Here is a 16977-nt window from a genome sequence, read left to right as displayed (position 1 = left end):
GAGTCTCTTCTTGAGCTCTTTCAAATTCTTTAGCTCAGTTTATCACTTCTTACAGGGTAAGGAAGTTTAAAGCCAACATCATCTCTTTCATCTTAGGCCTCAATCCCTCGATGAACCAATCATGTCGAGCCCTATCATTGCGAACTACTTCAGTAGCAAAATGACTTAACTTGTTATACTCAGCCTCGTACTCATGTATTGCTCGATCACCTTATTTCAGATTAAGAAAATTCAGCAACATCGCCCGCATAAACTGCTCACCGATGTACTTGTTCTTAAATTCATCCTGAAGGAATGACCCTTATTCTACCACACACGGGCTGATCCTCAAAGTAAAGATACAACTCCGTCCAACTTTTCAGAGTCTGAGAAGTGAAGATTTTCAAGCATCACCTTGACGTTGTTTAACCATAAGTCAACATCTATGGGACCTTCATCCTTTTCTCCCCTGAACTCAGGTGCTCTCAAACTTTTCATCTCTTTCGAGATTAACATTCGTTGTGTTGGAGGAGTAGGGGAAGGCGGAGGCGGAGGAGGTTGAAATTGAGTCAATATCACATCGATAGCCTGCATAAAAGCTCTATGATCTGGCACTAGCATACCCTGATTTTTAATATAAAATCATATAAAATTTAAAATTTGGAAAGTTTAGAATGAATCATATAAAATTTGGAAACCAAAACAATAGGTCTCAATCTTGGAATATGGCATAACCAGCAAAACATTCATAAAATTTCCATGATATTGTCCATCACTTGAAATACAAGAAAGTGTCATACAATTAAAACATTGAAACAAATAATAACCAAAAGAGATGATAAATTTAAAAATTTAGAACAAACCGCAGAAAGCACTCGATCCTTGTGAATAAAATTGTTGAAAGGTCCTGTTTCTCTTGACTGGCTGATAGACTCAAATAAGTCATCCCTACCAGCCATGCAAGTGGCAAGCATCGACTTTCCATAGTTTACAGTTTCTCGAATCACATGTGCTATAACATGAACTCGTGCACCATCATCCAAATTTCCATACTGGGATCGTACAAGAAGCAAAGACCTACACATCATGTTATTTTAATATCCATCCTTAAAACTAAAATAACCTGTTGTATGACACAAAATTTAGAGACCTGGGAATAGGGTAAACACTAATACCAGATGAAGAGTTGTAGTCTATTTTTGCTTTCCTCATCATCGGTTTCCACAAAGAAAGGTAGAAGTGAAATGAATCGTTGGACACATCCTGATGCTCTTTCTAAGGAAGATTTGCAGAGATATGCAATTAATAGTCGAAACACAATTCTTGGACACCTTTCCCCCTTAAAGTCATAGCTTTATCAGCATTTTTATTTGTTCCTCCACTCAATGCATTGCCAAAGCCTCCGGATAAAACAACAGCAGCCATTTCTGTGGCAGGGATATTAAGAGATTCTACCAAGTCGCGTGCTCTTTGGCCCAAAGATGGACCGCCTGATATGGTAATTCTAGGCATCATTTTGCTCAGACCCTTTCCATTCATCACACAAATAACAATCCATAAATTGTCCAATAAGTTCCACCACTTGTCATTAGTTATGTCATCTTCAGTTGTTATTGATTGCTCGGAAGCCAATTGGTTTCTGACAAAGAAAGCTCGTCAATGTCGTGCAAAATAAAAGCAAAACACTATACAGTGACTACACAAACAAACTAATACCACAAATTGAAGAAATCACCAAATCTCAATAAACTATGCTTATTGAATTCCAACTAAAGCACAATATATTAGTTCCAAAGGCAATGGATAAAATCGAGCTAGCTGTAGCCATACACTTTGTCATCAAATTCTCCTCGCAAGACCTCATGTAATAAAGTCGTATAATCCTTTAGGCCTTCTACCATTACAGAATCCATAAATGACTCTGAACTAATAGATGGAAACTGTAAGGAAAAAATATAAAAATTAACATCATTCACTTGTGGAACAGCAAGATAACAAAACTGTCTGGCCTAAAATATTTATATGTTAAGAGTTAGTAAAACAAATCTTGATTAGTTGTTCATGACAAAATTGAAATCATAAATTTCTAGATGTTTTACTGTCTCAATTTCATATATTTGCAACAAACTAAAAGATTGAAATGATACCAGAAGTTTATTGCTAATTTCAGAGATAAGCATCTCATCAACCAAACGAAGAAAGTACAATATGTTGTCACGACAAGGATGTGAACTAAAAATATTCCCCTTGGAGGATAAATTACTAGCCGTTGAGTCAAGTTGTCATATACGTAAATCAAGCATCGGCATGATGCGCTACCCTAAAAATAATAGAAATCAAAGTAAATTATCCACCAATGGGCTAAAAAGATCTTAAATAGAAAAAATTAAATGAATATGCTCAGTAGTATGGTAAGAAGTTTGACGTACTTGCTCACAGTGCAGAAGAAGAAAATTCACAGTTCCCTCTAATTGTTGCCATCCACCTTTTATAAGTTTAATGTAGCGACAAAGGACAATAGAAAACACCTTAACCACAAGAGTTTTTTCATTTTCCTCGTCGTGATCATAATATCTTGAATCAGTCCTATAGTGTTTTACAACATCAAGTGTCACAGAAGCTGTTAACCAAGCATTCCAACCATATTCCTAATGTAAAACATGAAAAATTTAGAAACATTTTTAAAAGAAGACATTGAACAAATACATATGAATTATTAATTGTATGCAATACCATTAATGCTTCTATATTCAAAGAATTTGATTCAATAAGGTCAAGTAGATCTCTAATTATTTTTATTCTTGCAGATTCATCTTTGCAGCCAGATAGGAATCTGAAAATCAGAACCAACATTTGAGAAAGGGAAAAGTGAGAATTTTTTCCTCTCGTCCTCAGCCTGTTTATCATACTAGTCTTTTGTAATACCTGTAAACAAACAATTTCGAGGGACATGTTAGGTTTGGAAAATTATCAGAGTTATCCAAAACAGAGGCACGTGTTAAGAACAGCAAAAAGAAAAATTTAAACATACTAAACTAAAAGACAAATGAGATAAAATTTTCTCCATGATTGGTTGATCACCTGTTTGGGGCTAGCACCACCTATGAAAACGTCAAAGATGGTCGCACACAAATTGTCCGTCTGTGAAAACTTAAAAAAGCTGTCAGATATAGCTGAGAAAAGTGGTTGCAACCTTGAGCTGAATTTCTTGTTGTTTTCTGAAAGAGGTTTCGTTCTTCCTAGAAGAAGATTGAAAAACCTTGTCGCCTTTTTCTCTGATGGAAAACCAACCAAAAGTCTTCCCAAAAATTGTAAGCTGAGCATTCTAAATGGCTCATATTCCCTATGCAAAACAAAATTGGACAGTCACTATAAGACAACAACTCTTATTCATTGATTTAAAATAGAGCATGGTTATTGTTTCCCATCAATGCATTTCAAGCCTCCTAGAAGAAGGAAAATTCATTGATTTGTGAAACTATAAGCTCAACCATCAGTGTGAAAATACTTAAGCATGCACTTGGTTCATAAACATGAATATTTTCAGTAACTGCATATTGTTCTAATTAACAGTTAGAACAAAAAAATAATTTTAGAGTTCTAACAAAATTGCAATATGTAATAGCATCAGCATAGAATGAAAAAGATAAACATATCAAACAAAAGAATATTTTATTTTAAAATTGAAATTAATAGAAACATAATACGAAGATGTTTTAGAAAATAAGCATAATCTCTTCGCTAAAGATTGCAGCTTGTAGGGGAGAGATATCGAAGACATATGGCCAATTAGGATTTGTGTGGTTTATGCCAGGAGGAGGAAGACATAATTCATGCTTTACGCCGTTGTTCCTTTACTTTCGATATATGGCGTAAGTTGATTAACCCGGATAAGTTACATTATTTTATGGAATTACCTTGTCAGGAGTGGCTTAAAATGAAATGCTCAAGGCTATGATGATTTTCCTTTAAATAGCCGTTACTGGGACTTGCTGTTCGTTATTGTATGCTGGAAGATTTGGAAGCGACGATGTGTTGTTTTATTACAACAGGATTACGTGGAGCGGGGTGATTTGTTATCTCATTGCTTGCGGTTAAAGGATGTAGGTTATACGATAGAACTATATTGTATATTAGTTTGTAACCTAATAGAATTCTAACTATTAGAAAGGATAACTTCTAAGTAGTTTGCTTTTATTAGGAAACTTAGCTCTAACTTTGAGTAAAATTAAGATCTATCATTTTCTAATAAAACCATTATGGAGTTTTTTCTTTTCCTCAAAATATGCTGTGTACCGTATTCAACATGGTATCAGTTGGGCAATCGGTCCCTCTCCTCTACCCTTGCTGATCGCACACTTTCTTCTACCCTTGCCGATCGCACAAAATGTTTCCCCACCCTAACTGCCGATTATGACTTCCGCCTCTTCTACATCGGATGTCACCTCGAAAACCTTACCTCCATCGTCTACCTTGAACTTCTCCGATATCTCTTCTGCTTCCATCACATGTCACCGTTTGAATGGTGAAAACTATATCGCTTGGTCTCAATCTATCCACCTATACTTATACGGTCAGCGCAAGCAGCACTATTTGCTGGAGACCACACCGATTCATGCTACGACGGATCCTGAGTATGCGACTTGGTTCAGTGAGAATGCCATGATCATGTGCTTGTGAAACAACAACTGAAATTTCGAGTGCTTGTAAAACCCATCTCCCGTATCCATTTTTGTACAGGAGATACAAATGTCACATCACTTTTAAAATATTTGCTAATTTAAAAACCCTTAAGCAGTGTTTGGTTAGGGGAATGTTTGATTCTCATGGGAATGGAATCCACATTCCCCCGTTTGGTTAGTCGGGAATCTCATTCACGGTAATGTAAGATTACCAATAGTGAATTTTTTGGGGTATATTACTGGGAATGTCATTACCTCTCTTTCTTTAGGTATTGTTAGATTACCGGCGTTTTGGACTAAAATGCCCTTAATTTTTTTTTCAAAAATATCATTCTTCTGTCATTGAATAATAAAAATTCTATGAAGGTTAAATTATAAATTTATCCTTAAACTATTTTAGATTTACAAAAAAATCTATAATTAAAATTTTATATGAAGTTCAGGGGTTAGAATAAAATTTTTCTCTTTCAATAAACTTTTTTTATTTTCAATTTTGTAAAAAAAAATTATATAAATTTTATGAATTTAAATTTTTTAAAGAAAATATATAAATATTTTCCAACTTGTTAAAAAACAAATATATAATAAGGACAATTTGGTCAAATATACATTTCAATAATCTTTTATTCCTTTAACCAAACTCGGTAATCTTACATTCCTGCTAAACCAACCAAACACAAAATACAACATTCCCAGTAATCTTGTTTCCTGGTAATCTTACATTCCCACTGGTAACCTTACATTTCGTGAACCAAACGGATCCTTAAAATTTTGTTTCCAAATTTCTTAAAACATAACATTTGTTTTATGTACAACTAAAATATAATTTGAAATATGTTACGAGGTTCTATTTAAAAACAATTCAGAGCATTTTTTGTACTTTAATTACATGGCAACTAAGTTTTTAAAAATAATATAATACTCATCTTCCGTATACCTATCTGTACACGAGATATGAATGTCACATCACTTTAAAATAATGTTTGTCATTTGAAAACCCGTAAAAATTTGTTTCAATTTGATGAACCATAAAATAGGATATTTTTAAAAGCAACATACTAAAATTTTCACTTAATTACATTACAAAATGTTTACCATAATTTAATAGCATGCCAACTAAGTTCTTAATTTGAATAAGATTGTCCTACCGTTACTGATGAGAGTCAACTTTAATTGATGATACCCGCTGCTACTGCTACACTCCTTACTTAATTATCTTCGTCTTTACCTACGAGTGGAAACAACACACGTTAAGTATTTACTTAGTGAGACATAATATTATAAAGTAACCTTTATATATTTATAAAGGTGTCTTTTTATATTTATTTTGTACTAAATCGTATATTCGTTAAGGATTCTATGATCCTCCTAATTTAAACTGTATTTCATTCACAATTATCTTAAGTATTTTAGTATGCCTAGCATACCTATCCTCCTCTATATTTTCTTCTCCATTTATCTCTTTAGTCCTAAACCTTTATTTTCATTAATAACATCTCATCATGCTTATAATACACTATTATACCATTTCCATTATGACATCCTTTCATGCCTGTTATGTTCTGTATACGTTTTCTTTTATAACATACATTCATACTAAATATGCACTGTTGTACATTATATATATATATATCATCCCTTCATATCACTTATGCACCATTCATATCAAAATACATTAAAATTTCTTTATCCTCTTACTCATCATTGTTTAACCCTTTATCGAACTGGCATAATTGACACCTTTATGCCAATTGCACAGTTAAACTATTTTTCTTTTACTCAACGGTACTTAACCATTCATCTAACTGGCATATTTGACACATTTTTTCCAATTTCACAGTTAGGCCTCAAAGACACCTAGTCCTTCATCTGGCTGGCATATATGACACCTTTTTGTCATTTACATAGTTAGACCTTTACATCTTTTATTTTGGAATAGCTTCTATTCTAATACTTACTTTTAATATCAATTAACTCTCTTTTAATTTATTATAAACCTTATACATTTGCACCCTTAATGCTCACATGGTAATTTACCAATTTATTATTTCTATTCATTTACATAATCTATGTGGTGGGCATACCCATTGCCAATATATAGATCCATTTTTTCTTATTATGAGATTCTTACATTTATACACAAATGTTTCTTATATAGAAATTCATACACTTAGTATGATTTCCTTATCGTTATAGCACACAAAGTGCCCTTGTCTGGAAATTCATACACTTAGTATTATTTCCTCTTTTATCTTGATGATGCACCCATATGCATTTCAACTTTGGCATCCTTTCATGCCAATAATGCACCCATATGCATTATTTTGTTATGCTGATAATGTACCCATATACATATCAACTAAGGCATCCTTTCATGACATTAATTCACATATATGCATTATTATTTTATGCCGATAATGTACCAATATACATATCAGCTAAGGCATCCTTTCATGCCATTAATGCACCCATATGCATTATTCTTTTATGTCGATAATGTACCCATATACATATCAGTTAAGGCATCCTTTCATGCCATTAATGCACCCATATCAATTATTCTTTTATTCATTAGTTTTAGAGCATTTCATACTCTGAAACTCATGAATACAATTCTTTCCATACCTTAAATAAAATTTAGTAAATATTGTAAGACCTACTTTACAATTTAAATATTTTAATTGTATTGATTTCATACAATAAATGTACTCACCTTGGCCTTTCTTGATTCGAGTCAATACTAACCCTTTATCTCTCTCTCAATCATTCTAATTCTTCGATTGTTCTAGAACAGAGTTACTTTCAATATCTACATAATCATACATTAATACATATCAGTATTCCAAATGGCATACTCTAATCTTTTATTTCTTAACTAAAAAGGAAAGGCGAATTTCATTTCTTGTTTAAGTAGGTATCGGTACCCTCTATAGGGTATCGGTACATCCCTTGAATGAGGTATCAGTACCCTGCCTAGGTATCTATACCCATATTACATTCGATAATTTTTCGTTCAAGATGGTATCGATACCTTCGTTAAGGTATCGGTACCCGTGGTATCGATATAGTTCTTTATGTATCGATACCCTTTGAATGTCTTCCTAAATTTTACTCTTGAGGTATCGGTACCTGATGAATGGGTACCGATACCCTTTACCCAAAAATCACTTTTTAGGCACAAAAATTCATTGTTTTCATCTTCAATACTTCATTTTCCTCCCCTTTCATGTTCTTAACTCACATTCATATACTTAAAACCATTTATACTTATTTATCACATCTTAAACCTCAAAATCCTATTCTCTACATGAAATTCAAAAATCATACTCAATTTCCAACATGTTTTAAATCTAATTCTAACACTTAATATTCCTTAATTTCACTAATGACAAGCCAATTTTACCAATAAACATCCATAAACACTCCTATATTAACATCTCATTTAAAAACCCATTTTATAAAATCTCTTATATTTCTTCCATTTCTTAGTTTTAATCCCATTTAAACCTTCCTTAAGCTTCCACAACACTTAAGGTTTTAAAACTATATCATAAATTAAAGGAAAAACTAATAAATTGAAGGTTACCTTTGGAGCTATGGAGAAAAGCAAACCCACGGGAAGAATAAGAAGAATGAACTAGCTTCTTTTCTTCTTTTTCCATTTTTCTCTTACTTTTTATATCTTATAAATAAGAATTTTAAATTCATTTTTTTCTTTAAGGGACTAAAATGCCCTTTAAACCATCCCTTGTTACAATTTAGTCTAATTCACTAATCCAAATCATTTTCTCATCTTTTACCAATTATTCAAATAAATATTCAAATTTTAATTCTTTTCAATTTAGTCTTTGACCTAATATTTGGGGTATTACAATTCTCCCCTCTTAAGAAAATTCATCCTCAAATTTTAAAACTTTATGCTCTTACCTTAGTACTTCAACTAGAGAAATTATTTTGTTACGCATTTTCTGGATTTCTCTAATCCAAATCTGTATTGTTTCTTTTTCATAATTCAACTTTAATCAAATCCCCATTTCCCAAAGTAAAAACATGAAATGGATTTGATTGGTCATTAATAAGAAATGAAACATCCAAACATTATAGGTCTTGTGCGTTTCAAAACAATACTTCCAGAAAAACTTTATCACTTTTTTGCCACTCAACTACTTTTCTCTTTACATCAACATAAGACTTTTGTAATTAGCACCACTATAACATCGCTCACTATACAATTAATGATATCAAATCTTTTAAAGTACTTGACTACGACTGACTCTAAATCATGTATAAATAATTCCTATTGTGAGTCTTTAACTTTATTGAGGCATATGTCACGACTTTACCTTGTGCATAATCACACTTCCTAACCCGTTGATAAATGCATTAGTAAAAACTACATAATATTTACCAACTCCAGTTGTATAAATAATGGTATCTCTGTTTCTATCCTCTTTAGTATTTCAAAACTTTTCTGACTCTTTTTCGTTCTACAAAAAGACATCTTTCCTTAAAACTTGATTATCCGTAAAGCTAACGTCGAAAAGTTTTCCACTAACTTTCAATAGTAAACGGCAAGCCCTAAAGAAATCCAAACTTCATAATCATTCTTTGGGAGTTTTCGATTTAATACAACATGAGTTTTTCTTAAGATTTACTCTTATACCTTATGCCAAAACAACATGGTTAAAGAAACCATCTTTGCTAACTAGAATTTCACATCAGAATATTTTGGCAACCAGTTCTTCTCTAGAAGAGTTTTATTTAACCGTCAAAACCTATATATAACCACATAGATTTATCTTTCTTTTTGTTAATAGCACATATACTTCCCAAGATAAAATACTCGAGTTGATAAAACTTTTCTAATTCAACTCTTATAATTAAGTCTCTAATTCTCTTGACTCACTTAAGTTATTTAATACTAAATCATAGAAACATGTTCAATACCTTAGTAACTATTAACCTTGAACTATACCTTTCAATATAGATATAACTTAATAAATTTACCTACAATGACATCTATAAATTCCCAAATTTTTGTGAGATTATCAAACAATTCTACTTTAATTATTTTAGTATCCATATCATTAACCATAAAAGCTATATATATATATATATATATATATATATATATATCTTTCTAACATCATTTTCTTTACCATCATTATCGATATCATCTTGAGCGATGATTTTACTTTCTCACTAAAAACTATAATTTCCATAATCTCTACATCTTTCTGGAATAATCTTCTCTAAAGACAACAACTTATTTCCAATATGATTTTAACTCATCAAATGAAAATTTCATTGGTTCATTGGAAACTTAGCCCCTAATTTTTTTTATCATTTATTTACTACATGTCCAACTCATCTTTGCACCATGACCCAATAGGGTTTATTGTTATCATCTCACACGAGATTAAGTTAAATAGAATACTCTTATTTTAAAATCTTTCATTTCCTTTTTAAAGTAATACATATAACTTTTTCGGATTCCTTTAAAATATTCTCGAGCAGTTAAAACATATTCCATTTCAACTATGAAAATCTAATTATCGACATCATTTAATAAGAAGACTTGACAAGTTTGTAGTGAAAACCTCATAGCAATTAATGCTAAAATTATATTAGTAACCAATTTACTCTTTTTCCTATCATTCTGAACTTGCCAGTTTTCCAAGTTCTTGAGAATTAAATCTCAATTTTAAATAATAATTCATTTTCACAATTTACTTTCTAAAAATAACTCTATTAGATTCATAAAACGTAACATTTATTCTTAAACAACTCATGCTCAGTTGATCCACTAACAACTCCTCTTTCTAAAAACTTTTAGCGGTCAATGTACTTACCGCTTATTCATTTTCTCTTACTCAAATTAACCATACCTTACACACTTTAATGCTTCACTTAATTATTTCGCATTTGCAGAAACTTTGTTAAACGCTGGGGCATATTTATTTTTTTCTAGAGAATGGAGGAAAATCCCTAACAACTTTTACCCTTCTAAGACATGATACTGAAGTCATGTCGGATTCTTTTGGGTCGAATTTAATCTCAACCTTCTTTTCAATATCATCTACTTTTGTCCTTTGTTTTCAACATCTATTAGAAGATATATACAATAATAATAATAACACTCAATTTAGTAAGAAGTGGCATCTATCACACTCTAATTGACACTATATCAGTAACTTTGACAATCTTAATTGCATGTAATCCTTTTTCTCAGTTCAATTAAACCTGGTTTTGGTTGAGAATCGGCTTAACCTATAGCTCTGATACCAATAAATATAACACACATCTCCCGTATACCCCTTCGTACACAAGATATGGATGTCAACCCATTTTAAAATAATGTTTATCCTCTGAAAACCCGTAAAAATTTGTTTCAACTTGATGAACCATAAAATAGGATATTTTTAAAAGGAACATACTAAAATTTTCATTTAATTACATTACAAAATGTTTATCATAGTTTAATTACATGCCAACTAAGTTCTTAATTTAAATAAGATTGTTCTACCGTTACTGATGAGAGTCAACTTTAATTGATGATACCCACTGCTACTGTTACACTCCCTACTTAATTATCTCCGTCTTTACCTACGAGTGGAAACAACACACGTTCAGTATTTACTTAGTGAGACATAATATTATAAAGTAACCTTTATATATTTATATAGGTGTCTTTTTATATTTAATTTGTACTAAATCGTATATTCCTTAAGGATTCTATGATCCTCCTCATTTAAATTGTATTCCATTCACAATTATCTTAAGTATTTTAGTATGCCTAGCATACCAATCCTCCTCTATACTTTTCTTCTCCATTTACCTATTTAGTCTTAAACCTTTATTTTCATTAATAGCATTCCATCATGGTTATAATACACCATTATAACATTTCCATTATGACATCATTTCAGGCCTTTTATGTTCTGTTTACATTTTCTTTTATAGCATACATTCATACTAATTATACATTGTTGTACATTATATATATATATATCTTCCCTTTATATCACTTATGCACCATTCATATTACAATACATTAAAATTTCTTTATCCTCTTACTCATCATTGTTTAACCCTTTATCTAACTGTTATAATTGACACCTTTATGCCAATTTCACAATTAAACCATTATTATTTTTTCCAATTTCACAGTTAGGCCTCAAAGACACTTAGTCTTTCATCTAACTGGCATATTTGACACCTTTCTGTCATTTACACAGTTAGGCCTTTACATCTTTTTATTTTGGAATATCTTCTATTCTAATACACTTTTAATATCATTTAACTCTCTTTTAATTTATTACAAACCTTATACATTTTCACCCTTAATTCTCATATGGTAATTTACCAATTTATTATTTATGTTCATTTACATAATCTATGTGGTTGGCATACCCATTACCAATATAAAGATCCATTTTTTTCTTATTATGAGATTCTTATGTTAATACACATATATTTCTTATACGAAAATTCATACACTTAGTATGAATACCTTATCATTAATACACATATTTCTATACGAACAAAACTTAGTACACTGAATACCTATCATTTTAGCACACAAATGCCCTTATCTGGAAATTCATACACTTAATATGATTTCCTTATTATTTTAGCACACAAAGTGCCCTTATCTGGAAATTCATACACTTAGTATGATTTCCTCTTTTATGTTGATAATGCACCCATATGCATTATTCTGTTATGCTGATAATGTACCCATATACATATCAGCTAAGGCATGTTTTCAAACCAATAATGCACCCATATGCATTATTCTTTTATGCCGATAATGTACCCATATATATATCAGCTAAGGCATCATTTCATGCCAATAATGCACCCATATGCATTATTCTTTTATGCCGATAATGTACCCATATACATATCAGCTAAGGCATCATTTCATGCCATTAATGTACCCATATGTATTATTCTTTTATTCATTAGTTTTAGAGCATTTCATACACTGAAACTCATGAATAAAATTCTTTCTATACCTTAAATAAAATTTAGTAAATATTGTAAGACCTACTTTACAATTTAAATATTTTAATTGTATTGATTTCATACAATAAATGTACTCACCTTGGCCTTGCTTGAATGGAATACTAACCCTTTATCTCTCTCTCAACTGTTTCTAATTCTTCGATTGTTCTGGAATAGAGTTACTTTCAATATCTACATAATCATACATTGATACATATCAGTATTCCAAATGGCATACTCTAATCTTTCATTTCTTAACTAAAAATGAAAGGCAAATTTCATTTCTTGTTTATGTAGGTACATCCCTTGACTGAGGTATCGGTACCCTGCCTAGGTATCGATACCCAAATTACATTCGATAATTTTTTGTTCAAGTTGGTATCGATACCTTCCTTAAGGTATCAGTACCCGTTGTATCGATACAGTTCTTCATGTATCGGAACCCTTTGAATGTCTTCCTAAATTTTACTCTTGAGGTATCGGTACCTGATGAATGGGTACCGATACCCTTTGCCCAGAAATCACTTTTTAAGCATAAAAATTCACTCTTTTCATCTTCAACACTTCATGTTTCCTCCCCTTTCATGTTCTTAACTCACATACATATACTTAAAACCATTTATACTCATTTATCACATCTTAAACCTCAAAATCCTATTCTCTACATGAAATTCAAGAATCATACTCAATTTTCAACATGATTTAAGTCCAATTCTAACACTTAATATTCCTTAATTTCACTAATGACAAGTTAATTTTACCAATAAACATCCATAAACACTCCTATATTAACATCTCATTTAAAAACCCATTTTATAAAATCTCTTCTATTTCTTGCATTTCTTAGTTTTAATCCAATTTAAACCTTCCTTAAGCTTCCATGGTTTTAAAACTATATCATAACTTAAGGAAAAACTAATAAATTCAAGGTTACCTTTGGAGCTATGGAGGAAAGCAAACCCACGGGAAGAATAATAAGGAACTAGCTTCTTTTCTTCTTTTTCCCTTTTCCCTTACTTTTTATATCTTATAAATAAGAATTTTAAATTCATTTTTTCTTTAAAGGACTAAAATGCCCTCTAAACCATCCCTTGTTACAATTTAGTCTAATTCACTAGTCCAAATCATTTTCTCATCTTTTACCAATTATCCTTACTTTTTATATCTTATAAATAAGAATTTTAAATTCATTTTTTCTTTAAAGGACTAAAATGCCCTCTAAACCATCCCTTGTTACAATTTAGTCTAATTCACTAGTCCAAATCATTTTCTCATCTTTTACCAATTATTCATATAAATCTTCAAATTTTAATTCTTTTCAATTAGTCCCTAACCTAATATTTGGGGTATTACAAATAACACAGATTATCCTATTGTTACTAACGAGTCAAACCTTAATTGATGATAACTACTGCTACTATTGCACTCCTTACTCGACTAATCTCTGCCTTCACCAACGTGTGAAATCAACACATGTTAAATATTTACTTAGTCAGACATAATATTGTAAAGAAACAATAATGTATACATAAGTATATCATGATTTCTTGGTTTCAAACTAATTCATATCATCCATAAGGATTAGTTAGGTTGTTATTATCAAAACCAAATTTCTTTCGTACTATCAGCATAAATATTCTTAGTATGTCCAGTATACCTTTCTTTATGTACATTTTTCTAATTATTCTTTAATAATTATTCATTATTTTTAATTTATGGCATCCTTTCATGCCTTTAATGCACAGTTGTGCATTTTATTTATGGCATCCTTTCATGCCTTTAATGGATCGTTATACATTTCATTTATGGTATCATTTCATGCCTTTAATGTACCATTATGCATTTCAGTTATGGCATCCTTTCATTCCTTTAATGCGCTGTTATGCATTTCATTTATGACATCCTTTCATGCATTTAATGCACTGTTATGCATTTCATTTATGGCATCCTTTCATGCCTTTAATACACCATTATGCATTTCATTTATGTAATGAAAACATATTTAATACCATAAAACATACATTAAATTAAATCATTCTAATTTGAATCATTGTGAATCTTTTTCATCTCAAATAAATACAAATGTACTCACCTAATAATCCTCGCTAATAAGATGTAATGATGTCGGCTACTCATCAACTTTATCTTTGCCCTTTTTCTTGCTAGATTCAGGAGCTTGATTATGATCTACACAAGCATCCATGAAAGATATATACCATACCAAATATTAGTATATTCCCTAACCTTTATACTTTAATAATACTCAAAAGTACTATTATTTCAATTTCTATAATAATTTCAACTTATCTTATAGTTCCAGACTCAATAGTATCGATACCCCTACCATGGTATCGACACTTCTATACTATGGTATCAATATGCCCTTCTAGTATCAATACTATTTCTATATTCTGTAATCCATGGTATCGATACCTTTCTCTTAGTGTCGATACTTCTATATTATGGTACCGATGATACTCCCTTTCAGTATCGATACCATTTTTACATTCTGGAATTCCCTAGTATCGATTTCTTTCTCTTTGTATCGATACCCAAAGCAGTATTGATACTAATTGCATCAGCATCGATATTAATTGCATCAGCATCGATACTAATTGCATCAGTATCGATAATGTTCATCAAAATTCTTTAAATTTAAACCTGTAGTATCGGTACTGTTCTTCCAGTACCGCTACCTCTACTTAGATTTACCATTTTCAGACCGATGTTTACTAACTTTTCTTTTAAATCCCTTACTTTTACTTCCAACAATACTATTAAACTCTTCTTTACTTAACCCAACAAATATTCCTTCATTTAGCCTTTTATAACTTCTAAAATCTCCAAGGAACATCTCAACCCAAGAATCGTACCACTTTTCCTAACATGTTTTTAATCACATCTCAAGCTTCTAATATCTTATTTACTTCTTTGACAAGTCAAATATACTCATAAACCTCAATAAAAACTCATATTTCAATATTTCATTCAAAAACCCATTTTCTTAAATCTCATATTAAAACATCCACCTATTAGTTTTACTATGCTTAAACTCTTCCTTAAGTTTACACATCACTTAATGTTACAATAACAAACTAGAATCGGAAGGGAAAACTAGTTAAATGAAGTTTTCCTTTTGCTATTAAGGAGAGCAAAACCCACGGGAGGAAAAACAAGAGGAGTAAGTAACTTAACTTAATTTTTAACTTTCCCTTTTCTTACATCCCTCATAAAAGAAATGACTAAAGGACCAAAATGCCCTTTTAATCATCAATTTCTTATTAATTGGTCTTACTCATTCATTCCTGACACTTTAACATTTATCAAATTAAATCCTCAAAATTTTAAATTCTTTCAAAATAGTCACTAACCTATCATTTGGGGTATTATAATTCTTCCCCTTAAGAAAAATTCATCCTCGAATTTAAAGAAATACCTGAACCGAAGAGGTGTGGAAATTGTATTCTCATATCCTCATCTCTTTCCCAAATAGCTTCTTTAACCTTATGATTCTTCCAGAGCATTTTAACTAGAGGAATATTCTTGTTACGCAACTCCCTGTTTTCTCTAACCAAGATCTTCACTGGTTCTTCCTCATAAGTTAAATCTGACCGGATCTTTATCTCTTCAGGCGCGATGATATGAGATGGATCTGATTTGTACCTTCTAAGCATCGATACATGGAAAACATTATGGATCTTGTCCATATCTGGAGGTAACACTAATTGATAAGCTACGTTTCTGACCATTTTCAAGATCTCATAAGGTCCAATGAATCTCGGACTCAACTTTCCTTTTTGCCCAAATCGTAATACCTTCTTTCAAGGCAATACCTTCAAAAATACTTTGTATCTCACTTGAAATTCGATTTCTTTTCTTTTTAAAACAACATAAGATTTTTGTCGATCGGAGGCTATCTTCAAATTATACTGGATAATTATTACTTTCTCCTCTATTTCATTCATCAAATTCGGGCCAATTTAATGGTGTTCGACATTTTCTTCCATATAAAGCTTCATACGGGGTCATCTTAATACTTGACTGGTAATTGTTGTTATAAGCAAATTTAGCTAAAGGAAAATATCATTCCCATGACCCTGTAAATTCCATTACACATACCCTTAGCATATCCTCTAGTATCTGAATGGTTCGTTCTGACTGCCCATCTGTCTACGGATGAAAAGTTGCGCTAAAGTTCAATCGAGTACCCAATGCCTCATGAAAAGACTTCCAGAATCTTGAAGTAACATTGGGTCTCGAACGGACACTATTGATATATGCACTCCATGCAATCTAAATATCTCTT

General features: G+C 31.2%; 1 pseudogene; it reads right to left on the bottom strand.

Annotated features, from left to right (window-relative positions):
• Positions 1–327: 327 nt before the first annotated feature.
• LOC120210925 overlaps positions 328–16977 on the bottom strand; it is a 116697-nt pseudogene continuing 100047 nt past the window's right edge.

This window comes from Hibiscus syriacus, unplaced genomic scaffold (assembly GCF_006381635.1).
Source record: "Hibiscus syriacus cultivar Baekdansim isolate YM2019G1 unplaced genomic scaffold, ASM638163v2 tig00109945_pilon, whole genome shotgun sequence".
Classification (NCBI taxonomy): Eukaryota; Viridiplantae; Streptophyta; class Magnoliopsida; order Malvales; family Malvaceae; genus Hibiscus; species Hibiscus syriacus.
Note: the sequence above shows the minus strand (reverse complement) of the source record. Positions and strands in the feature narration are given on the sequence as shown.